Below are 25,754 nucleotides of genomic sequence, written 5' to 3'. Positions count from 1 at the left end.
GAAAAGTAGGTCTTTTTTAGGATAAATCCAGACAACAGGTTCCCCTGCCTAAAGAGTATCTCTAGCAGTTCAAAAAATACTGAAACAATCACTCACAAGACAGATTATAACACTTCAAAAATCACACATACCAGATGTCACAAAGAAAAACAAACCATCGGAAAGAGTAACATGGGGCATTTCACAGACTTAACAATCCTCCATCAAAACATGCAATCAATAAAAAATAAAATACAAGCATTAGAATTTGAGCTCCAATCTTTGAACTGCACAGTAGTTTGTATTACTGAGCACTGGTGTAGAGACACAGAAATCCAACATGTAGTATTATCATCGTATGAAAGGGCAAACTCTTACTGCAGAACTACTTCAAAGGGTGGAGGATCATGCATTTATATCAGAAAAGGAACACAGTTCAAATCTAGACATGACCTCAGTACAGTAAGTGAAGACAAACACATTGAAATATCAGCTATTGAATTATCAGGGCTCGATATCACCAAGAAATTAATCATTTTGTGTGTGTATAGATCTCCCAGTGGTAGTGTGGACACTTTTTTCAATAAATTAACAGAAGTTCTAGATAAAGTCTCAAGTACAAAGGTCAACATAATTCTGTGTGGGGACATAAACATCAACACTAATATCATAAATGAATCCAGCAGCACCTTCATAAATATCCTTCAAAGTTTTGGCATGTCCCTATTGGTCAATAGTGCAACAAGGGTTACTACAATGACTGCATCAGTAATTGACCATGTGGCCACAAATATAGACAGGGAAAAATGTGATGTAGCTGTAAAAGATCTCGGACTATCAGACCATCTCTGTCAAATAACAACAGTAAAATCAGGCATCGAATCATTCCCTAAACTACAAGCCTATAAACGACATCTATCAGAAATCAAAATAAAAGATTTTTCAAAAGAACTAGAAAAACAAAGCTGGGATGAAGTGTATAAGGAAACCAATGTGAATATGAAATTCTCCAAATTCTCCACATTGTTTAAATTGAACTTTGAAACAGCATTTCCAAAAGTATGCATGACTGTATCAACATCTCACAAAAACAGATGGATAACAGCAGGTATTAAGAAGTCCTCCCAAACACTTAAACACCTCAGTTCCATGAAAAAGATTCACAATGATCCAGAATTCTTAAATTTCTATCATAGATACAAAAAGATTTATAGGAAGGTGCTGATTGCTGCAAAAAAGTCATTTAATGACAAAATAATATATAATGCAGAGAATAAAAGCAAAGCAGTCTGGGATGTTATAAAAAAGGAAACGGGGAGAGGCAAACAAACGCAGAATAACATACTGCTAAGGGAGGGGGATAAGGTAATAAATGATCCACAACACTTAGCAAACTATGTAAACGAGCATTTTTCAAGTATTGCAGAGAAGTTACAGCAAAAATTCCCCAAAACAAATATAACACCTGCAAAAATTGTTGCACTAGATACAATGATGTTACTTCCAACCACAGAGAATGAAGTCAATAAAACTGTTCAAAAGCTAAAAAATAAAAAGTCAGAAGGCTTAGATGATGTACCAGTGTGTGTACTGAAACAATGCATAGGGATTATACAAGGCCCATTAACAAATATAATAAATGAATCCTTCACATCAGGGACGTTTCCAGAGCAGCTAAAACAGGCAAGAGTTGTACCTTTGCTTAAGAAAGGTAATGCAGAAGACATAGAAAATTACCGGCCCATTTCCCTGCTGTCAGCATTCTAAAAAATAATAGAAGCAATTATGAAAGACAGATTAATGAATTATCTGAATAAATACAATCTTTTAAGCAAATCACACTTTGGTTTTCGAAGTGGCAAAAATACGGAGTCAGCCATAGTAGAATTCACAAAAGTTGTACTTAATGCTCTTGATAAAGATGAGTGTGTCACAGGCATATTTTTGGATCTTTCTAAGGCTTTTGATACAGTCGACCACAAGATTCTATTAAATAAATTAGAAGCATTAGGAATAAGAGGGGTAGCTAATGACTGGTTTCGATCATACCTAACAGATAGGGTACAAAGAGTAGAGATAACACATACTTCAAATAGATCTAAACATTTAGTAAAATACTTATCAGAACCAAAACATATTAATATAGGGGTTCCACAAGGTAGCATATTAGGACCAATACTATTCCTGATATACATCAATGACTTTCCCAGTCGTGTTACTCATGGTGAGAAAATTCTCTTCGCTGATGACAGCAATATTATAGTCACTGAGAGAACAAGAGAACTCCTTACCGAGAAAGCAAATGAAACTCTCAAGGAAGTTTACGATTGGTCAATAAGCAACAAATTGACATTAAACATAAAGAAAACTAATGCCATGAACTTCAGTTTGAAGAGGAAAAATGACAATGTTAAATTAAATGTAGATGGCACCTCTATAGACTGTGTAACAAATGCAAAATTTCTAGGAATGAATATTGACTCTCAGCTGAAGTGGTGCGAACACACAAAGGTACTTGCAAACAGAATCTCATCAGCATGTTATGCCCTTAGAATTCTATCATCTGTGTGTAACATGCAGTGTCTTTTAGTTACATATTATTCATATGTACACTCAATTCTTAGCTATGGCATTCTTTTTTGGGGAACAAATCCACAAAATATGAACACAATTTTCAAACTCCAGAAAAGAGCCATAAGAATAATAACCAGAAATAGTAGTCGAGCTCATTGTAAAGATCTGTTCAAAACACTGGGAATTTTAACTGCTCCATGTGAACACATTTACCAGTCAAAACAGCATTTTCTACCAAGGAATAAAACTGTACAATAAATTACCAAAAGAGATTAAAGAAATTTCAAAAATACACTTATTTAAGAAGGCAGCTAAAAAGTACCTGTTATGCAATACATTTTATACATTGAAGGATTACTTAGATAAAGCAGAGTAGGGGTTTGATAAAAAAATGTTATACAAACAAATAATAATAATAATGATGATTATAAAACATCCAATATTCCACATAACACCTTCACTTTATTATTTTTCTTCTTTTTTCCTTTCTAGAGACTCCCCTCAAGCTATGCATAGCACAATACTAACACCTCTTCCTCTTTCTGCGCTCAACATCTCACTCATTATGAAGGGATGCTGACTCAGTTTTTCAGGATAGCAAATGGGAACTTGCAGTACAGAAAATGGCCCAAGGATCACCTGTGTGTGTGTGTGTGTGTGTGTGTGTGTGTGTGTGTGTGTAGTGAGTGAAGTGTTATGATACAATGTGTGTATAGTGTGTGCAGTGACTGATAGTGAAATATGAGTGAATAGTGTGGCATTACATTATTTAATGAGTTATTTGTAAATAAATTATTGTATACCAGGAGTAAAATCTAATGATTGTCTCTAACTAGAAGTCTGTAAATATATGTGTATACGAATTAGCTTATTGTAAATTGATCTAAGCTTGTAAATACTTTGACATGTCCTATATCCTTGTAAAAAGAGATCTACGGATGAATAAAACTACTACTACTACTAGGGGATGTAAACATTGACTCCTTAACTAATACTGTAAGTTACCTTAGATATACTGATATATTACAGTCCTATAATTGCAACCAAGTAAATTCAACACTACCAAGAATTACAGGTGACTCTCAGACATGTATTGACCATGTTATTACAAACTTAAGTAAGGAGGACCTTGTAGTTGGAACTGTTGAGAACCACATTTTGGATCATAGTGCATTAGTCCTAGAGCTTCTCACCGACAAAGAAATAGTATCTCATAAGGAACAATTTACTTATAAAAGAAAGATTGACTATCATGCTTTAAAGGAAAAACTGGCACACATAAACTGGTATCAGGTAGGACTATATGCAACAGAAGACATCAATGAAAATTGGGAAATATTTTATACAACATTAACCCATTGTCTAAATCAAGTATGACCAAGGGTAAAAATACTAAAGAAAACTGACAGTTCCAGGAATCTTAGAACTTCCCCCTAATGTGATGAAATTAAAGAATGACATTAATGATCTATGTATTTTTAAAGACATCAAACTGCAGTACCTTCAGTCTAAATGCAAAGTCTGTAGAAAAACCTACAGAGAAGAACTTAAGACATTAAAGGCACAGAAGTATGCAGAACAGATGAGTCAGTCCTGTAATGTTAGCAAAACAGTGTGGAGTATAGTAAAGAAGGAAAGTGGGGGGAATGACAAGGCGTTGTGTAACAACCTAATAATAAGGGGAAATGAAAAGCTGGTTAGTGACCCAAAAGAAGTATGAGAGAGATTCATAGATAAATTTAGTAAGATGAGTAAGGAGGATGTGATCAACCCACCGCAGGTGCTAAATCCCAGTACTGTCAGTAATTCGTTTTTCCTGAGGTGTGTTACAGAACAGGAAATACTGAGAACCATTTCCAACTTAAAAGCGAGTACATCCAGTGGCTGGGACGACATTTCAGCCAAATTTCTGAAAGAATGCAGTAATGAGTTAGTAAAGCCACTGCAACATTTAATAAACAGCTCTTTCAGACAGGGGTCATTTCCTGAGTTGTTAAAAGTCACTGAAATAAGATAAGAATAATAATGGAAAAACTACTGATGTACAAAATTATAGGCCTATTTCATTGATGTCAGAACTTAGTAATTTGTTGGAAAGGCTATTTCTTGATCAAATGGAATCATTTTTCTCTAAGTACAATATACTAAAAAGTTCTCAACACGGTTTCAGGAAGGGCAAGTCTACAATAACAGCCATAGCCACATTTATTCAAGCAGTATTGAATAAACTTGATGATGGAAACAAAGTAATTGGCACCGTTCTAGACCTTTTCTGAGGCCTTTGAATCTGTAAATCACTCCATTCTTCTACATATGTTAGAAACTTATGGGATCAGAGTAGTGGCATTAGATTTGTTAAGATCGTACCTTGCTGACAGGAGACAATGTGTTAAGTTGTACCATACAATCGGGGGACTTACACAAACAGTAAAATCATGTAAAATTCTTAACTGTGGAGTCCCTCAGGGAAGTATTATTGGGCCTTTTCTGTTCATTGTGTACATCAATGATATAATAATTCCAAAAAATGCAGACCTTGTGAATTATGCCGACGACACTTCCTTCATAAGCTGGAGCCCTACAAAACAGCTAGCAGTGCAAAATAATATGAAGAAGACTAGCCTCATCACAGAATATATGACTAAAAATAAATTGGCATTAAATAAGGAAAAGACAATTATAATGGAGTTTATGCTAAATTACAAATCAAGACAAGTGGATACTGAGCCAGAGTTATCAATTGAAACAATTGATAAACATAAATTCCTGGGTATTATAGTTGATGAACATCTTACATGGAAGGAGCACATCAGCTACATGTGTAAAAAAAATCTCATGTAATACCTACCTGCTAAAACGCCTTTCTAGCATAATAGCGTCATCAGTCTTAAGACAAATATATTTTGGTATTATACACTCTCACCTATAATACGGTATTGAGATTTGGGGCAGGGCACCAATGGTATACGTGGATATGGCTTTTAGAGCCCAGAAGAGAGCAATTAGGATAATAGCAAATATTAGTAAATATCAATCCTGTAGCGAATACTTCATTAAGTATAATATACTAACAGTGTATTCATTATATGTTCTGAGGACTATACTGTTTAGGAAAGAAAATATGGAGCACAGTATAATAAATAGTGATATCCATAGTTACAATACAAGGAAGAAAGAGGATTACCACATACAATTCAGAAATAAAAAAAACAACCGATCATAATCCATTTTCTGCTGGAAGATTTTTTTTACAACACACTGCCAAATACCATAAAAATGTTAAAAAGAAACATATTTAAAATAAAATTAAAGCAGCTGTTAGTTGCTAAATGTTTGCACTCCATCAAGGATTTTTAATGTTGTATGTACTTCATTTCTACTACTAAACTGTTATTATTGTTCACGTATGTACTGACTGACTATGTCCACAACTGTAAAAGTTATTATGAACAAATAAACCATTATTATTATTATTATTGTTGTTGTTGTTATTGTTATTGTTATTACTTCATGAGCAAGTCATGTATCCATATCATCTTTACTGTTTACATGGACATCCACCTGCTGATCACCTACCGCAGGAGAAGTTTTGGCAATGATTTGTTGCACTAACTGCCAGCCCATTGTTTTTCTCTTCAGTTTTGTTTACAGACAAGGCAACATTAGGATGAGTTGGAATAACAAATTTCCATCGCCAACAAATATGGGCTGATGGCATTCATCATGTTACAGTACAAGCTAGACATCGGCGTCAGTTTAAAATTGATGTGTATGCTGGAATTGTAAGTGTCTGGTAGGGATATACATTTGTGAGGCCGATGAGATTGACACCAGCATCGATATACATTTGTCTCCGGACTCTGAGCATCATCTTTGGACGCTGAGATTGTCTTTGGGGCTGTTCCGCCATGTCAGTTCTTTGTGAGCCTTTGATGTGTTTAGGTGAATAAATGAACTACTGTTAAAATGGTGTTGTTTGGTGTAACTAACCCAGACATTCACCTCATATTCTTCCAGCATGTCTTGCAGGTGCTGTCTACAAGGACTTTATTCAGAACACCCTGCAAGACCTACTAGAATTTGCCCCTGCAAATAAGAAGAAACTTGTGGTTTATGCATGATAGAGCTCCAGCACACTTCAGTCTCACTGTTTGAGGTGCACTGGCTGTAACTAAGATGACCAGTTACATGGCCTGTACATTTCCCCTGCCCAGTCCTTTGGATTACTATCTTTGGGACCACTTTAAACAATCGCTCTAAGCAGCAGACTTAACTTTTAACAGGAAATCTCTCCATGATACACACTCCCTTCTTGGAATGTCAGACACTAGATTGATTGATTGGCTGATTTTTAATGGTCCAGTTTTCTCATACAGCACAAAATTTTACAATTGATATTGGACAAGTCAAAGAAAAGCTGCAATAATAATAATAATAATAATAATAATAAAGAAACAGAGATTACTCTGCACAATAGATGTAAAAAACAAAGTGTAGGGCCATAGACAGAGAGATGCTGAATGAAACACATTTGGCTGTCAGGGGAGCAATATGTGATGCCTTCAGTGACTACCGTAGCAGAATATTGTGAAGTGATCTTTAACAGAATGCAAAGAAATTCTGTTCACATGTAAAGGCCATTAGTGGCACCAAAGTTAGTGTCCAGTCCCTAGCAAATGACACTATAGGAACTGAAATTGAAGGTAGCAAAGAAAAAGCTGTTTCCAAATGTTCCTTAAAAAAAAAAATACCAGGAGAATTGCCCCAATTTAATCCTCACAACACTGAAATTAGCAGTAGTGTCACTAATGTTGAGAAATAGCTGAAATTGTTAAAACTGAAAAAAGCTCCAGGCCCCAATGGAATCCCTGTCAGACTCTATATTGAACTTGTGGCTGAGTCAGCCCCTTTTCTAACTATTACTGTAGATCCCTCAAACAAAAAATCATGCCCAGTTCTTGGATAAAGGCACAGGTCAAGCCCATCTACCAAAAGGGTAGTAGAAGTGATCAACAAAAAACATAATAAGTTATTTTGAACAAAATGACCTCCTCAGTGCCAACCAGCATGGATTTTGGAAACATCGACCATGTGAAACCCAACTCACACTTTTCTCACGTGACAAGCTTTAGATCTAGGCAACCAGGTAGATGCAGTATTTTTTGATTTTCAAAAAACATTTGACTCTGCATGACATTTACACTTATTGTCAAAAAAATGATCACATGAGTATCAAGTGAAATTTCTGACTTGATTGAGAACTTTTTGGCAGGGAGGACACAGCAAGTTATCTTGGATGGAGAGTCATTGTCAGATGTAGAAGTAACTTCGGATGTGCCACATGGAAGGGTGTTGGGACCATTGCTGCTTATATTGTATATTAATGATCTTGCAGACAATAGTAAAATCAAGCCTTTTGCAGATGATGCAGTTGTCCCTAATGAAGTACTATCTGAGAGAAACTGCATAAATATTCAGTCAAATCTTGATAATATTTCAAGAGATTGTCAACTTGCTCTGTTCTGTTGCATTTTTGGTATATGTTTGATTTTCCTGTGGTATAACAGGTGTGTAATAATTTTTGTTCTGTATGTTTGCCTGTTTTCAAGAGGCAGTCTCTAGTGAACAACATAGTTTCATAAATAAATAAGCTTGGAACATTCAGAACACCAACATAAAATTTACAGGACTCCATCTTTTTAAGGCCACAAATTATTCTTAGAGCTCCTTTTTGCATTCTAAAGGCCTTTGTGCTGTGAGTTGAGTGTCCCCAGGAGATGATGGTTACAAAACTCATTGAAACATTGTGACAAGACAATGCCACCACTCGGCTGATAACCCAAAAAGAATTCGTCAGTGGAATACACCAAGAAAGATAGACTGTCAAGAGTGTTACGTAAGAAGGAATGATCGCCACATGGGCTAATATACATGCTAATATATGCAGTGTTGCTTTTCTGGGGGAACACTGGGGGATACGTACCCCAAAACGTTTTCTTCGACAAAGTAATTTTTTTATGATGTTGAGAACTTGGAAGATGGCCTAAAATTAATTTCATGGACGTGAATTTTTTATTTCATTTTTTCATGTTGGTAATTGCAATACGAATGATACCAGTGATGTTTTTGGGAAAAGCGATGTCATTGACTGTTTCAAGCATTTCAAAGCTGCAGCAACCATTCTCAACAACTGAATTGCTGGCAGCCAGTTCGATAAGCATGTAGTGACCTCGTCCACTAATAGTGGGTGATGGTAGTGCTAAATGTATATGCATACATTCAAATGCTGAGCTACTGATAGATGTCTCTACGGTCCCACTACCATGATACTTTGCGATTTATCGTGGAAAAACTTTAAGGCCTTGGTTGCTCACTTCACAGCTGCAAAAGATGATCAAAGCAGGGAAACAACTGACAGAGGTATGTACAGTGGTTTATTGAAGTACATTACCAAAGTTGACTTCATTCTCGACTTGGCTCTAATGTGTGATACCCCCCAAGAATTATCAGAATTAAGTCTTGAGCTACAGTCAAGAGGCATCACTCTGTATTCTGCCCAACAGAATATCAGAAATCAGCTGTTGGTGTTTGAAGAAAGAAAACTGAGCTGTGGTCCTCATTACTGCGAATCTATCAAAGCAGTCCAAGAGCTGAACTTCAGAGAATTCCACTGGAAAATGGGGCAACTATCAGACATTTTGAGCCCAGCATATTTTACAGTTGTCTGAAACAGTGGATGGAGAATTGTCTTCTGCAGACAGAGGATATTGCTATCTCTGAATGTGCCAAAGTTTTGGACTCGTCAAATTGGCCTGAGACTCCTGGAATGACATGTGGTGAAACAAATATCACAACTTTATGTTGTCGGTTTGCTCTTACAGAGAGAGAAATATGTAGAGGACGTCGGGAGTATTTGATAGAGAAAGTCAACTGAAGTGTCCGATACCTTTTTTTTAGTTCGACATGTTGATGACGTCATGGCTAAAAGGAGACGAGTGGTATCCTATGCTTCAGTTATAAGTAATTTTCGCTGCATTATATCCTATGTTGGAGTACCCTCAAACTTTTTTTTGGAAAAAACCACTGTTTATGTGTGTTCTTCTCCCACTGCTTGGTGAGTAGATTTTTTATCCATTCAGCTACTTACATTTTCGAGGGGATGATTTTTTAATGATGCTTTAGTAGATAGTTGATTAGATGGAAGAATGTGCTGATGTCACCATCAAATTCTATAGTTTGTTGGGGACTCACATACACATTCAACAAAATTTTCCACATAAATCAAGAAAGATAGTGGATCTAAGGTTGTGCCTTGCGGTATGCCACATCTTAGTGGTGATTTTCTAGAAAGGGAGGAGTTGTTTCTTGTTTTATTCTTAGTATTGAATTCATACTGATGTGCTACCCTATCCCTGCAGTTTTTTAGATTCAAACGTGAACAGCTATATGCTACACCTGTTAGTCCTCATCTTTCTAATTTTTTGAGCAGAAGAGGAGAATATTTATTTATGAAACTTAAAAGCCTGTCATACAAGAATTTTTGAGAAGGAACTTACCTGTGACATAGATCAGTTGTTTCATATTTTATCAGAAGAACCTTGTTTGCAGTGGTGAAATTTCTGATATTTTAAGGATACCTGGAGAGAGACCAGTTTATAGAGACAGGTTGAAAATTTTTGCTAACAATTTTGCTATGTGGTGACCATATGCTCTTAATATGAAATCAGGTATTTCATTAAGGCCACTTGATATTTTATTGCTTAGTAGTTAAATCTTACTTATAATTTCATTGTGATTTGTTTCATAAACATACATAGAGGCATCCAAGATCACTAATTTGCTGGAGGGACTTCAGAATGTTCCTTTACAGTTTACTAGAATAAGGTCTTCATCTAGTGAAGTGAAGTATTCGTTGAATTTTGTCATGACTGATTTTGGGTCTGTGACATATTAGCCCCCTGGCATTAAAGGTATATTCCTTTTTTTTCTTTTTTGCACTGAGGTTTGTGTATAACCCTCCATATGAATCTCATTTTGTCAGATGAATTTTTTTATCAAATTGTCATTTCACATAAATTTTCATCTCTGACTACTCTGACATAGATTCTTTTGTCGGCTTTCGAATAATCTGCAAATTCTTTAGTAACTATATATTTCTTACAAAAATACTACAGAAATCTGTTTCTCCCACTGGAAATTTGTATGCCTTTAGTTACCCACTGTTTATTGTGTTTTCACTTCTTTTTCAAATGCTACATTAAAATGGTGAAGAAAGATACTCTGAAAACCCATGTATATGCTATCAACATTGTTCTGAATGCAGATCCTTTCCCAATTTTCTGTGGCCAATAAGAAATTAAAAATTCTGAGCATTTTAATGAGCATCTCTGTAAAGCTACAAACATGCTGAACAAAATTATGTTGAAATGTGCCACTTGATTTTGGATCTTCTGTATCTCTTCTATAAATCTTACCTGGTACGGATTCCAATCTGATGAACAGTATTAAATATTGATCTAACAAATGTTTTGTAAGTCAGTTCTTCCATGGATGAATTTAATTTTCTTAGGACCATCTTATAAATCTCAGCCTGTTTTTCCCACATCTACAGCTATATCTACATATATATTCTGCAAGCCACAATGCAATGTGTGGTGGAGGGATCTTTCACTGCTACCAGTCAATCCCTTTCCTGTTTCATTCACAAATAGAGCAAAAGAGAAATTACTCTTACTAAACATTGTCTTTTCTCATGGTTCTCATACAATTTTTTCTGAATTTTTTCCTTGCTTTTCTCCCATTTTACTATCTTCTTCCACCATTCTGCTTCTCTTTTTTGCCACTCCACCATTTGCAACACTGCAAACTGTCCTCTCTTGCCATGATGAATCCTATCACATATTACATCCATTCCTTTTGAAAACACACTTTTGCCCTATCAAAACTAAGGTCCCACATTCTGTTTCTTGAAACCTACTGGTACCTTGGAGTTACTTCCAAAGGCCTAACACTGAAAGCCTCCATTTCTGGATATAATCCTACTCTACTCTAAGCTCTTTTGCAGTTTCAAATACAGAAATCTCTTACACTTACTTGACTTAACTGTGACCTGTATGCCTCGTCTGCCAATCTCCACTCCACCAGACTTCTCTCCTTCAACAAAATCCTGCCGTTATCTGTCTCTCATATTTCCTTGGAAGGTATTATTCTCCAAGCCAACTTCAAACTGCAACAACATGCCAGACTTCATCTCAAAAAGCTATCCTGTCTTCTTCTAAACTGTCCCAACAAAGGTGTTTCCCTTCCTGTCCCTCTGCAGCTCCCTAAACAGCCACACCACCAACCACCACTCCTCTCCTACAAACTGAGCTTGACCAACCTCATCCCCCAGCCCTCACCACTGCCTTCCAGACCACTAATAACTCATAATCACAAGAACCAGTCACAACAGTACAGTGTCCTCAACCTCTAAAGCACTTTCTCCTCCTGAACTATCTGTACTATCCAAGTGTCTCACTTTTATCCCTAAACGTACGTTTAATCATGCTGATTTGGTGAAGGATCTACTTTCCTTCACACTTAAAGTCAACTGGAAATATGGAGGTAATCCCAAAAGTAAGGGCTCCTATTTTTTTTATAAGTACATAGAACTGTTTATTTCTACAATGGTTTACATCAGTTTACAGCTTGAACATTTAGCTATTTTTTGACATAATCACCATTTCTGTCAACGCATTTTTGTAGACGCTGGGGCAGTTTTTGTATGCCCATGTCATACCAGCTCGCCACCATGCTGTTCAGAAAGTTATGAACCTCTTCTTTCACCTCATCATTGGAGCTGAATAGCTTTCTGGCCAAATGTTATTTTAACCTAGGGAACAGGTGATAGACACTGGGTGCCAAGTCAGGACTATAGGGTGGGTGGGTGATTATGTTTCACTGAAACTGTTGCAGGAGAGCGACAGTTTGCTGAGTGATGTGTGGGCAAGTGTTGTCATGGAGAATGTGTACTCCCTTGTTCGACATTCCTCTTCTCCAGTTTTGAATTGCCTGTTTCAGTTTTTTCAGAGTCTCACAGAACCTGTCAGTGTCAATTATGGTCCCAGTCAGCAGAAAGTCGACCAACCCCTTCCCAATCCCAAAAAATGGTTGTCATGACTTTACTGCCAGACTGTGCTTGTTTGAATTTCCGTGGCTTTGGCAAAGAAGGATGCCGCCACTGACATGATTGTTGCTTGGTCTCACGTGTAAAGTGGTATACCCAGATTTCATCACCCATGACAACTGAGTCCAGAAAGTTGTCCTGTTTGGCTGAAAGGCAGTCAAGAAATGCATGGGAAGCATCAAATCATTGCCGCATGTGATCCATCTTGTGCACAGCTTTCGGTAGTTCAATGTTTCCATTAAAATTCTGTGAGCAATGCTTCAGGAAACCTCAAGAACCAATGTGCAGAGATCATCCAGGGTGATCTTCCAATCTTCATGCATGCTTTACTGAACCTTCAATACTGTCTCTCACTCCTTTGTTTGTCGTGAATTTCGGTCCAACCACCTGCAAACTCTTTAGACCACTTATGAACATTCTTGACATCCAGGCACGATTCACCCTACACGTCCATCAATTGGTGATGGATTTCAATCAGTGCAGTGCCCTTTGCCTTCAAAAACTAAATAACTGCATGCAATTCGCCCTTGATGGTAACATCCAATGATTGGAGCTCCATTCTCAATGGCTGTGCCTCAGCACAGCATGCACATTTACACACAGTGTGTGAAGCACTCTTCATAACAGTGTGATCACCTGCCACACAAACAGAGTTCTGTACTTATAAAAACAATAGGAGACCTCACTTTTGGGATTACCCTCATATCACTTTGCAACCCAATCTCAAAATCTTTCCAACAGCAAACCTGACATTGAACTCTGCCTTGAACAGTTCCCACCATGATCCCAACTTGATCCACCAGCACTATCTCAAAATAATCCCTTACAAGCCTTCCAACAATTCCTCACATCCAGCATTCCTTCACAACCCTTCCTCAGGTCCCTACAGCATGACTCTAACTTGTCCTCAGCAGAGCTCCAGGCTCTGTGTTCCATAGAAGCTGATGACTGCATCATGATTCTCCCAGTAGGCAAAGGATCTACCACGGTGGTACTTGACCAGCATGAGTATGTTAGTGAATGTCTGCCCCAGCTGTTTGACACCACTACATACAGAATCTGCCATCAAGATCCCATCCCTGTGACTCAAACTGACCTGCAGTCCCTCCTAAAAACCACAGGCCCCTCACAAAGACTAACATCTTGATCTGTAGAACATCTTACCCTATTGAAACTGCACACCCCGGCCTTCTACCTTCTTTGTAATATCCACAAATCCAATCATCCTGGCCATCCTATAGTTGCTGGCTTTAAAGCATCCACTGAACGTATGTCTGCCTTAGTTGATTAGCACCTGCAACCGATAGTACAAAGACGTCTCTCCTATATTAGACACACCATTTATTTCCTGTTGTTGTTGTTGTTGTTGTTGTTGTTGTTGTGGTCTTCAGTCCAGAGACTGGTTTGATGCAGCTCTCCATGCTACTCTATCCTGTGCAAGCTTCTTAATCTCCCAGTACCTACTGCAACCTACATCCTTCTGAATCTGCTTAGTGTATTCATCTCTTGGTCTCCCTCTTCGATTTTTACCCTCCACACTGCCCCCCCAATACTAAATTGGTGATCCCTTGATGCCTCAGAACATGTCCTACCAACCGATCCCTTCTTCTGGTCAAGTTGTGCCACAAACTTCTCTTCTCCCCAACCCTATTCAACACTTCCTCATTAGTTATGTGATCTACCTATCTAATCTTCAGCATGCTTCTGTAGCACCACATTTCAAAAGCTTCTATTCTCTTCTTGTCCAAACTATTTATCATCCACGTTTCACTTCCATACATGGCTACACTCCATACAAATACTTTCAGAAATGACTTCCTGACACTTAAATCTATACTTGATGTTAACAAATTTATCTTCTTCAGAAACGCTTTTCTTGCCATTGCCAGTCTACATTTTATATCCTCTCTACTTCAACCATCATCAGTTATTTTGCTCCCCAAATAGCAAAACTCCTTTACTACTTTAAGTGTCTCATTTCCTAATGTAATTCCCTCAGCATCACCCAACTTAATTCGACTATATTCCATTATCCTCATTTTGCTTTTGTTGATGTTCATGTTATATCCTCCTTTCAAGACACTGTCCATTCCATTCAACTGCTCTTCCAAGTCCTTTGCTGTCTCTGACAGAATTACAATGTCACCGGCGAACCTCAAAGTTTTTATTTCTTCTCCATGGATTTTAATACCTACTCTGAATTTTTCTTTTGTTTCCTGTACTGCTTGCTCAATATACAGATTGAATAACATCAGGGAGACACTACAACCCTGTCTCACTCCCTTCCCAACTACTGCTTCCCTTTCATGCCCCTCGACTCTTATAACTGCCATTTGATTTCTGTACAAATTGTAAATAGCTTTTCGCTCCCTGTATTTTACCCCTGCCATCTTTAGAATTTGAAAGAGAGTATTCCAGTCAACATTGTCAAAAGCTTTCTCTAATTCTACAAATGCTAGGAACGTAGGTTTGCCTTTCCTTAATCTTTTCTCTATTTCTTATTTCCTATTTCTTATTTCGTATATCATCTGAAATCCATGCCCATCTCATTCCCACCACACAACTTGCTTGTCACCATTGATGCCATGATGTTCCTCTATACCAACATCCCTCATATAGTGGTCTGTTTGCTGTTGAACATTTCCTCAGTCACGCCCATCTGATTCCAAACCTATGACATCCTTCCTGCTCACCTTAATCAACTTTATACTTATCAACAACTGCTTCACCTTTGAGGGGACAGACAAACTAACAGATCAGAGGCATGGCCATGGGAACCAGGATGGCTCCTTCCTGTGCTGAGCTCTTCATGGGTCACTTGAATGGGGCTTTCCTGGGATCCATAAGCCTTTAGCCCCTGGTTTGATTTAGATACACTGATAGTATCTTTGCAATATGGACTCATGGTGAGGTTGCCATTTAAAATAACTGGAATATCTGAATACCTTCTCCCAATTAAATTTCACATGGTACTATTCTGAATCCCATGCCACCAGATACAAACTCCTGTCCACACTAAACTTGCTAACAAACAACAGTACTTACATTTTGATAGTTGCCATCCTTTCCATGCCAATCATCCCCTCCCATACAGCCTTGGCATGTGAGGCTAACATATTTGTTTGGATGCAGACTCTTTACAGCGATACACCACTATTCTCACCACAGCCTTTACTGGACATAATTAACCCATCAGCCTAGTTCAAAAGCAGATTTCCTGGGCCATCACATCCAATCCTGGTACTGCTGATCCCTCAAAAAAAAAAAAAAAAAAAAAAAAAATTAAATGTATTAATCAGCTAATTCAACAAGGCCATATCTTCCTAAAATCATGCCCTGAAATGAGATCCATTCTGTCTGTCAGATTTTGCCCACCAAACCTAGAAAACCTTTTCGTCACCCTCTCAATCTCCACAGTACCCTTGTCAGACCCTATACTCCTTTAGCACCCATCTCCCTAACCTATGGCTCCTACCCCCGTGACTGTCCCCGCTGCAAGATGTGCCCTATGCACCCTCCTACTGCCACCTACACCAGCCCTGCAACTGGCAAAATGTGTGCTATCAAAGGGAGAGTCATCTGTGAATGAAATATGTCATATACCACCTCTTATGTAAACAATGCTCTGCCTTTTACATCAGCATGACTACCACCAAGTTGTCTGTTAGGATGAACAGGCATAGGCAGAGGGTGTACACTGCTAACACATAACATCCTGTTGCAGAGCATGCTCTACAATAAGACAGTTGTGACCTCGGTGCCTTTTTCACCACACACACTATCTGGATTCTTCCCCTAGACACCACATTCTCAAAACTCCGCAGGTGGAAACTGGCACCACATGTCCTTGGTTTTTGCCACCTAGCTGGCTTTAATTTACATTAAGTTCTTCCATCTCGGCATTTCTTCACAGTAACTACTCCTTTCTTCACTCCATTTTAGTTTTCTGTATCTTTCTTTTCTGACCTGTCTATTTTTCACCATCCCCCTCCCACCTCTGTTACAAAGTGTGCACTTAGCTTCACACTCTTATTAGCTTGTGCATGATGTTTCAGCAATAACCTCTGTGTTGCATATTACTCTGTCTTCCACCTTTAAGCTCTCAGGTTTTCAAACCTTGTTCAATGCGGTCCCCAACAATCAATCTTTTCTTTTCATCTCGTCTGGTAAGTCTCCCCTGACCAGGGATTCTAGGTGACTTTTCCATACTGTACCCCTTTTCCTAAAGTTCTTTATTTCCTTTCCCTTCACCTTTCTTCCTTTCCCTTTAACCCTTCTGCTGGAGGAAAGAGCCACTGGCTCCAAAAGCTTCCATAACTAAAACCTCTTTTTTATATGTGTATTTTCCTGCCACTGCTTGGTGAGTAGATTTTATCTCTGTCCAACTGCATTAACTGCCTAGTTTCACAAACAGTCTACAATATTGTTAGTCCTGTTTATCTCACTGTCATTTCACATATCACAAATTTTCAGTTCATCCTCTGTTTAAGTTTTGCTTGATTTAATATAATCATCTTATATAGACACCCTTAATAGTCTTACAGTGACTCAGGTAGTTCACAAGTAAAATTCTTAATCTTGCAAAAGAAAGTGTAAATGTTCAGATTCAACTTTTATGTTTTAGCCCAAATTATTTCATAACTTAATTGTAAGGAAACTGTTGGTTTGGGATTATGCAGCTGAGCACAGTTTTTAGTGATGTGAAATTTCATTAACTGATTGCAGCTCTTACATAAAATTCAGTAGGGCTGTTAGGTCAAGATATCACACCAAGCAGTACACAATTCATTGTTTAAAAGGAATAAAAAATGAGGAATAATAGTGATTATATTTTTATTATTATATCTTTTGTTGCAAAAATACATAATAACAAAAAGCATTTCATGGTTAGGAAGGATTGTGAAATTATAATGTATCACAGTAATCAGGCAGACTCTCATTCTGTCCCAACAACTGATTCACCAAAAACTTCTAAACTGCACTGCAAGCTTCCCAGTTGCTGTCCAATTACATTCTGTCTTTGCAACCAGCCTCTCCTGTGAACATAAAGCAGACATTGGCTCAAATAATACACTCTTTACAAAAATGTTCAGTTATGTGATTCCTAAATGTGCATATTCTCTGCAGATTTTTTATCTTCTTTCAAAGTAACAGCTTTTTGTTTATTGTGTTGATTTACAGCCAATTTAAGAGCAAAGCACATCAATGAGATTTTGTTGCTGACACAGATTAAACAGGCAGACACAAGTTAGTTGCAGGTAGTGTCTGAGCACTAGAGAAGCCCTGCTGCCACTGACAAAGTACAATACTGTCACATGGTGTGTGAGTGTGTGTGTGGGGGGGGGGGGGGGGGGGTTGCGACAGTTTTGTTTTGTACATACGTTATTTGGTCACCGATGTAACTTTATTTTTCATTAATAAACACGAGTTTTGAAAGTAACTAAAACTAACAGAAACTAAAACATGCATGCATGTCCAAAGAGATTTTGCATCATTATCAGAATAACACAGGCACTACAATATCATATTGTTGCAAGGGTGGCCTTCTGACATAAACTCAGAATTGTTGTAATGAAATATACTGCTGAGCAGAGCAGGAGCTGTACCATACCACACAATTTTGTAATTTCACTGCCTGAACTGGCTGTATTTAGTGCTTTACAATGTTGCATACCTTCCAGTAATTTTCAAAGAATGCTACCATGTGAAAATATTGTTACTTGGTTGTTGGGGGCTACTCTTCTCCATGCTCAAATGCCATTTTTAAGTAGCGTCTGGCATCATCTATGCTAAATCAGCTATTACTTCTATACTGTGACCTCACATATTCAAAGTACACCTAAAAAGAAACAGTTTGGATTAGTCCTCTGTTGTCAGATTATGAGAATAGTGGTTGGGATGTAGATGCAGACAAGGAATACAAATAATGATACCAAGGCAGCTCCATGTGAAACAATGAGTGACAAATTTCAAATGTAGTTATAGATTAATGTTCTGTATCACTCAAATTAACAATAAAGGAAATGAATGGGCTGATAATAAGAATTGCTAGAGTAACTGAATTGCATGAAGAACTTTAATGTTGACTTAATGTCAGATAGTGGCCATCAAAGACACCTAAGTTAACAGTATTTAATTACAGATCTTCAAAAAAGTAAAAATTGCAACCGGAAAGAGTTGATAATGCTGTTTATTGGAAAAGCAACAGTGCATTAATGGTACTGAACTGACAGGATTGGTCCCAGATGCCTGTTCATGTTATTAAATTTCATTTAGCTTATGCTATACATGCAGTGTTGGCTGTTTTTCATTGTGACTAAAATTCATACTGGAGTGGTAGAGCCCAGCAGCAAACAAATGAGGTAGGGAAATGACTACTGTACTGTAACTGGATATAATAATAAACTAAAACAACATAAACAACTTTCTAGGTGCTATTCATTTGAATAAATAGTATTATCAGCAGTGGTTATTTGCTGTTTTTACTTTGCACTTCTAACCAGTCACAGTTTCACCATCTTATTTTTTGACAAAATAACCTGTTCTGTTTTGCTTGGCACCTACTGTAGCATTTCCAGTGGTATATTAAAAACTGAACTACACTGTGATGGTGAGACTATTTAAGTTGCAAAACATAATCACTGCCAGGGCCAATTCATATCTTTGACTTTCTTAATGGAAGTTTAGTGCTCTGTGGTATTCCCCATTGCTCAGACATGTTTATGATCTTCTTCTGTATTTTGTGTACATAACCAAGTGCAAGTAAATCCTATTTGTTCTCTTGCACCTGTGTGAGTGATCTTCATTATGGTTAACATCCCATAAGTAGTGCCTCCAGTGAAGAAGATGAACACCGAGCAGACCATTAAATGTGAGGCAAAAGTGGGTGATCTGGACGGTGGAGTCAATGTCTTCCACATTCAAGACCAGTTCCAAACTGTGTAGTATTTAATGAACTATTTGGTTTTGTGTTTCCTATGAATATTTTGCTCACCACTAATGTTGTGTGAACTGTGCTGGGCAAAAAAGTAAAGGCACCAAGTAACATGCCACAGGAGTAGGATCTGTGTCTTTGAATGTTGGAACTTAGATTTGCCACATATGGCATGTGCACTGATGAAATGCAATTCATATCTATTGTTAATGCTTTGGACACTCAAAAATTAATTCTGTGTTTTTTGTTACCAAAATTGTTATCTCTGATGCAAAAGTATTTCTCCCACGGCATTGTGTAAAGTTATTTAAAAATCTTGCAGGCAACTCATCTTGAGAATGGTTGTAAGCCTGTCAGCCAAAATAATGGAAGAAGAATAAGTCATATTGCAGATACATGCCTGAAAGATGATGGAATACTAATTCTGATGTCAGATATTATTCATCAAAGACAACTACAATATAAATACCATCATCTTAAAGACAGTGTTTTGCACAGAGTGTGTAGATCTTGAGGTCAATGTATCCAGCAAGTATGGTACAATATAGTGAAACGATTGGTGATAAATCACCTTCTGAATTTTAGCACCATTTATGTGCTCTCGTCACAGAAACTGAAGTAGCAAATGCTATGTTGCAGAATGTGTTAAATGATTGTCTTTTCTCATTAAATTCCTGTGATTTCTAATGACAAGTGTAACAGTCTATCATAGGTAGACATTACCACTAAATTGCACTAAGTTTTTCAAAATGACAAGACTGGTGTTGCATCACCATCCTTCAGTGGCAGTAACCTCCACTGTCATGTGGTGGCAGTAGCTACTACCTCCTGAACAATTACAGATTCAGAGCACATCTTATAAGAGCAGCACCCATTTCTTTCAAAAGGGTGTGTAAGTTGCAACACATGTAGGTGCACTCAAGCGGCAGTTGACAAAATCAGAAAACGAAATGCTGACTCTCATCAACTTGGGGAGGCAGTGCTCCGCAACATTTTTGCCAAACCCTTAGATGCAATTGGAACAAACAAATACTGACATAGTGCTAGTAACACACACGTTTCAGAGCACAGGCCAAGAAGTGCATTACTCCTTGTGCTTATCCAAACAGTTGCAAGAACATAAAAAAGCATCACCCTATCAATACACAACAAATTACTGATAGTTGTGACACACAAAATTTCAGTGCAATTGTAACTGCTTTCCAACAAGATATGGATGACTACACTTCATACAACACAGGTATCTACAAGCCAAACATTGCAAACTTGAGCACTAGTGATTCATGTGCCTTGCAGAATCTTTTTGGTGCCTTTTGTGGATTTCCTCATCTATATATTACAGGTACATGTGTACCACAGTTTTACCTAGTAGACTCAATTTCCAATAATAGCGTGTTAGCAGTGATACAACAAGGACTAACTCAGGCCAGCACATGGCTCACAGTAACCAACTGCTCACCAGTTTGTATTACGGAACACAGATAGAAGTGACTGACTTAAGTTTCATGCAACCTAGCAAATGTTACTGAAACTATTTTGGGTGCTGACTTCTTGCATTGCTATGATGTCAAAATACATTTATGCTCAGTGTAACTACAACTGGGTAATGAAACAGGTAAAGAACAAGTTTGGTACATTTTCTAAAAAAGCCAAAAGCTCATTCATGAATAACCTGCAACTGCAATGTCTACAACAACAACAGCCTTATGTATTACCAAGTCTGCAAAATAGCCTAATTACTACACAGGTTCCACATCAGAATTCACTGCAGCAGCAACAGTCTCAGCAACCACCACGATATGAAGTAGCCACCTATGATTCCTGTCTAGGCAGCTACTCCTGTGTCCACTTTTCTGGATGTAGGTTTTGTGAAAAATGTAAAATGTGGTTAACTCAAACTTGGATGTGAAGCATAAATTGAGAACAGTATCATGCAAAAGAATTAAAACAGCATTAGCAACTCAACACTGATCCAATTTGCCAGTGCATGTGATAAACAATGCCACCAACTCACTGTTGGCAGTGTCACCTACACAACACGCACACACACTTTCCCTGAGCTCCACCCTTCTGGGAAAGAGGGGCGGGTGGGGTGATGGTAAGATTAATGCAATTATAAAATGTAATCAGTGACAGAGGCACTTTATATATTTCCACTTCCTTAACTGAAGTTTTGTGTTCTATGGACTTACATGTTGCTCAGACACATTCACAATCCAGTTTGGTAGTTTGTGTATATAACCAAATGCTAATCAAATCTCATTTGCACTTCTATGTTTGTATATGTTTTTGGTTCTCCAAAAGATGACAGAATATTTTACAAATTTCCAGTGAGGATAAAAGAGAAAATTTAGCAGTTGCTGACAGTTTTAAAAATTATTACTAAACTTAATTATTTGAATACAAAAGTAATAATATGTAGCTTGTTCTGAACATGATGAGCAAATAATATTAAAGAAACATCTTTTGTAATTGTGACCATGTTACATAGTTCACTGATTAAGACAGTGGACTCTGATTCAAGAAGACTGGGTTGCTAATCCTTGTCCATCAATGACCTTTTAGGATTGGCAAGATGGCTCTGTCAACTATAAGCTCATTAGAAATTGAGTGGGATGCTGGAAGTGTTGGTTAACGATCTCCATTTTTCCTTTCTTCATTTCCAATTTGGTTTAGATAACAAAGGCAATCTGTTATTAGAAGAGAGTAACAAATATGACTTGTCAGAGTATTAAGAGGGAATCAACAGTAACAAATGATTTAGCAAGCAGATCTATTGAATTATAGTTTAATTCTTCCTTACTGTATTTCTGTGAGATCCTGAATTCTGTTTTTCCTTGGAATAAATCATAATGTATTTGAACCAATTTATGCAAGAGTATATGCAACATCTGATATTATATATAATGTTTTTGGAATAGAAAACTCTTTTTAACTAAGAGGAGACAGTGTAATCAATAAAAGAATAATTGTAAGGTCAGACATTGGGGAAGTAAAAACCATGCTCTGTGTACTAATGAAATACACCAACAACAGGAAGTAAATGAGTAATGAGACATGAATGAGATTCATTTCTATCAGTAACTGTTGTACATGAAAAGTAAGTCATATATCATGGAAAGCATGAAAAGAAATTGTTATATGTATGGTAGCTAAATAATCAATGATGGTCCAGCACAAATTTTCAACTTTCCCCATTGAGGTATATCAATGCTCATTAGCAGCTAAATGTCATATTCCTCTGTGTCTTGAAGGAGGACGAGGGGGGAGGGGGAGCTACATAAGAATTATGCCAACAGTTAACAAACTCTGGTTCAGAGTGAATGACTGCAACATTGAATGTTTCATAAGTTAGCAGTTTTAATGAAGATTATACTAACAATTTGACCTAAAAATAATAATTAAATATTTCTGATTTCCAAGTATTAGCTGTCACTTGATCATGATGAGTTATACCTTATGTTTTATAGGTCCCAAAAGGTATCTGTAGAGATGTGGCACAAATCATCATATTAACTTTAACAGAGAAGCAGCAGTTATAAACTGATTCTGTATTCTGCACTGAAAAAGTGCTAGAAAATGTACAGTCAAAAATAGAACTATGATAACCAAATGCATGAGAAACATCTACTTAACAGGTAGATGCAGAGTAACAGGTACTTACAAAGTAGACATGTATACTGATAGTAGATCAGTGGTTCTTTCATCGCGGAACAGAGAGAGGAAAATGTTGGTGAAGAGAGAGGAAAAGGTTGTGGAAATAATTCTGATAATGTGATGGGAAGTCACTGGCATTTGATTCACTTTATGCAAATTTACATTTCATGAGCCTATGTGATTAATCAAAGAAGCTCCACTTCTTTCTCATGAAACAGTAAGAAGAAAGAAGGGAATAAAGGGAAACTGATGCTGCCAATCAATCAGTTATTCTGTCCTTTCTCCAACTCCAACATATGTTGTGTGTCAGAAATGGAACACCAGCTTTGCCCTATGAGCAATATAAACCAGTAAAATTATGATTATTATTTTTTTTTTTTTTGGAGCTTTAAAAATGAGGCATTATATAGATAATGGCTAAAGAAACATTAGGAGAAGGATGATTGTGTTTGAAAATGTCACTATAGTGTATAAAAGAATGAGTCACGGAAAACCACTCTTTTCATCTGTGAGAATCATCATATTATACTTTCTTCGATTATATTTCATTCTTTAGCTGCTTATGCATCATCATTAAGCCGCAGATTCTGAGAAGCTTGTCTGCAGGAAGCACTCACTACTTAGTACTTGATGACCATCTAATATAAACTGCTCTAAAACTTTCCTACTACTCTCATTACTTGCATTGTTAATGTTTTTTTTTATCATAACCCTCTTTCTCAATCTCTTTTGACATCAGGAAATCATCATGTCCAGCCACATGTGCAATTCAGGTAAAAGTAAACCTGCATTCTCAGTGCAGTGCAGCTCAGTGGGGCACACTGTGTCTCCAACTGTGGATGGGATGGTGTGGCATGCAAACATTGTTCAGTCTATCAGGTTGCCTCAAAGAATCATTTTAAATTTTGACCATGCATGCATCATCACTTTATATCAAGAAGGATTCTCGGCACAGGCAGCTGCCCTCTGACTTGGTATATACCACATAAAAGCAAAACATAAAAAGTATAAGGCCTTTGTTGTAATATGGAAGCAGAGAATGACGGCTGTGCTTCTAGTGGCTCTGAATATGAGGAAATATGATTTTGAAATCCATGTTTTTAATTTGGAACACCATTATGCTATTTATATAAGAATATTTTTCATTTATATTTTATGGGTGGGCCTAGTAGTCTAGTTGCTATGTATGTGCCTGGAAGCAAAGATTTCTATGCATTTGCAAATTAATATGTTTGAGAAATCTGAATCAAAAATTAATTTATGGATGAAAAGGACTGCAGTCCCCAACAATCAGTCTTTCCTCTTCATCCATCTGGTAAGTCTCTCCTGACCCAGGTTTCTGGGACATTTTCCCAATCTCCTTCCATTTCTTAAACGTCGCCAGTCTTTTTCCTTCACCCCTCTTCCTTCCATTTTAACCTGTCTGCCAGTGAAAGGAGCCACAGCTTGCAAATTTCAGTACCTTCATATGTGTTAAGTTTTTTATCTAACCAATTACATCATACAACCAAAAATTGACTTGCTTGCTGTAGCTGGGGTTCAGTCATATAAAATTTTGCAAATGACATCATGGCTGCCTTTGGACTGTAGAATTATTTGTAAAACCCAGTATTACAATTCCAACCATTTGGTCATTATCAAGAGGAAGCAATTGCGTCTTACCACATGTCAATACCTCAATCTTCTGACAACATGGTACAGCAGCTGGCTTCATTGCACTGTGTTCTTGATTGTGATTTCTTGTGTGTATTTCTCCTTTTGAACTGTGTTGTGAATACGTTGCTCATATTTTGTTTTATTTTTGCTCACATCTGTAATAGTGGGTGGTGTAAATGATTCCATACTCATCTTGGTTTTATATAAAATGCAAGCACTGTGTTCTGTGGTTATCTATTCCTGCCTATGAATCCATGTGTGAACTCCTGAATTGAAATAGGTATATTGTTTGTGTTTTAACTTATTTTAATTCATATCCATTTTCCATGCTTTCTCATATTTAATGGAAAACTCTGTATTAGCAGCTTTTTACAGGATTAGTATTCAACTTCTACTATTCATTCTGTGCAAGATGTAATAAAGTTGAATACCAATTCATAGGTATGCAATGCAATGTATTGCACTGAAACCACCTTGTGTGTTATATAAAACAAAACCAAATATGGAATCAAGAATATTATGAAAAGCATAGATTGCCACTAACCATAATTATGACATGTTGAGTTCCAGACAGACACAAGAAAAAGACACACAATGAGCTTTTGACCAAAGCATTCCTGAAAGGAAAAAACACACACACACACACACACACACACACACACACACACATACACACGGGTGCGCAAGCAAGCAAGCACACCTCATGCACACTAACTGCTTTCTCCAGCCACTCTGGCGAGACTGCAACTGTGTCAAACAAATGCAGAGTTCCAGATTGGATTGGTGAAG

The 25,754-nt window shown here is 37.3% G+C and overlaps 1 protein-coding gene across 2 annotated transcripts in view; it reads right to left on the bottom strand.

Moving 5' to 3' along the window:
- Positions 1-17,534: 17,534 nt before the first annotated feature.
- LOC126334777 (agrin-like) overlaps positions 17,535-25,754 on the bottom strand; it is an 884,963-nt gene continuing 876,743 nt past the window's right edge. For both annotated transcript variants that reach the window (XM_049997373.1, XM_049997375.1), the window contains one exon: positions 17,535-17,754. The gene's annotated coding sequence lies outside the window, so the exon portion shown is untranslated. The remainder of the gene's footprint in view (positions 17,755-25,754) is intronic.

The sequence above is a fragment of the Schistocerca gregaria genome, chromosome 2 (assembly GCF_023897955.1).
Source record: "Schistocerca gregaria isolate iqSchGreg1 chromosome 2, iqSchGreg1.2, whole genome shotgun sequence".
In the NCBI taxonomy this organism is placed as follows: Eukaryota; Metazoa; Arthropoda; class Insecta; order Orthoptera; family Acrididae; genus Schistocerca; species Schistocerca gregaria.
Note: the sequence above shows the minus strand (reverse complement) of the source record. Positions and strands in the feature narration are given on the sequence as shown.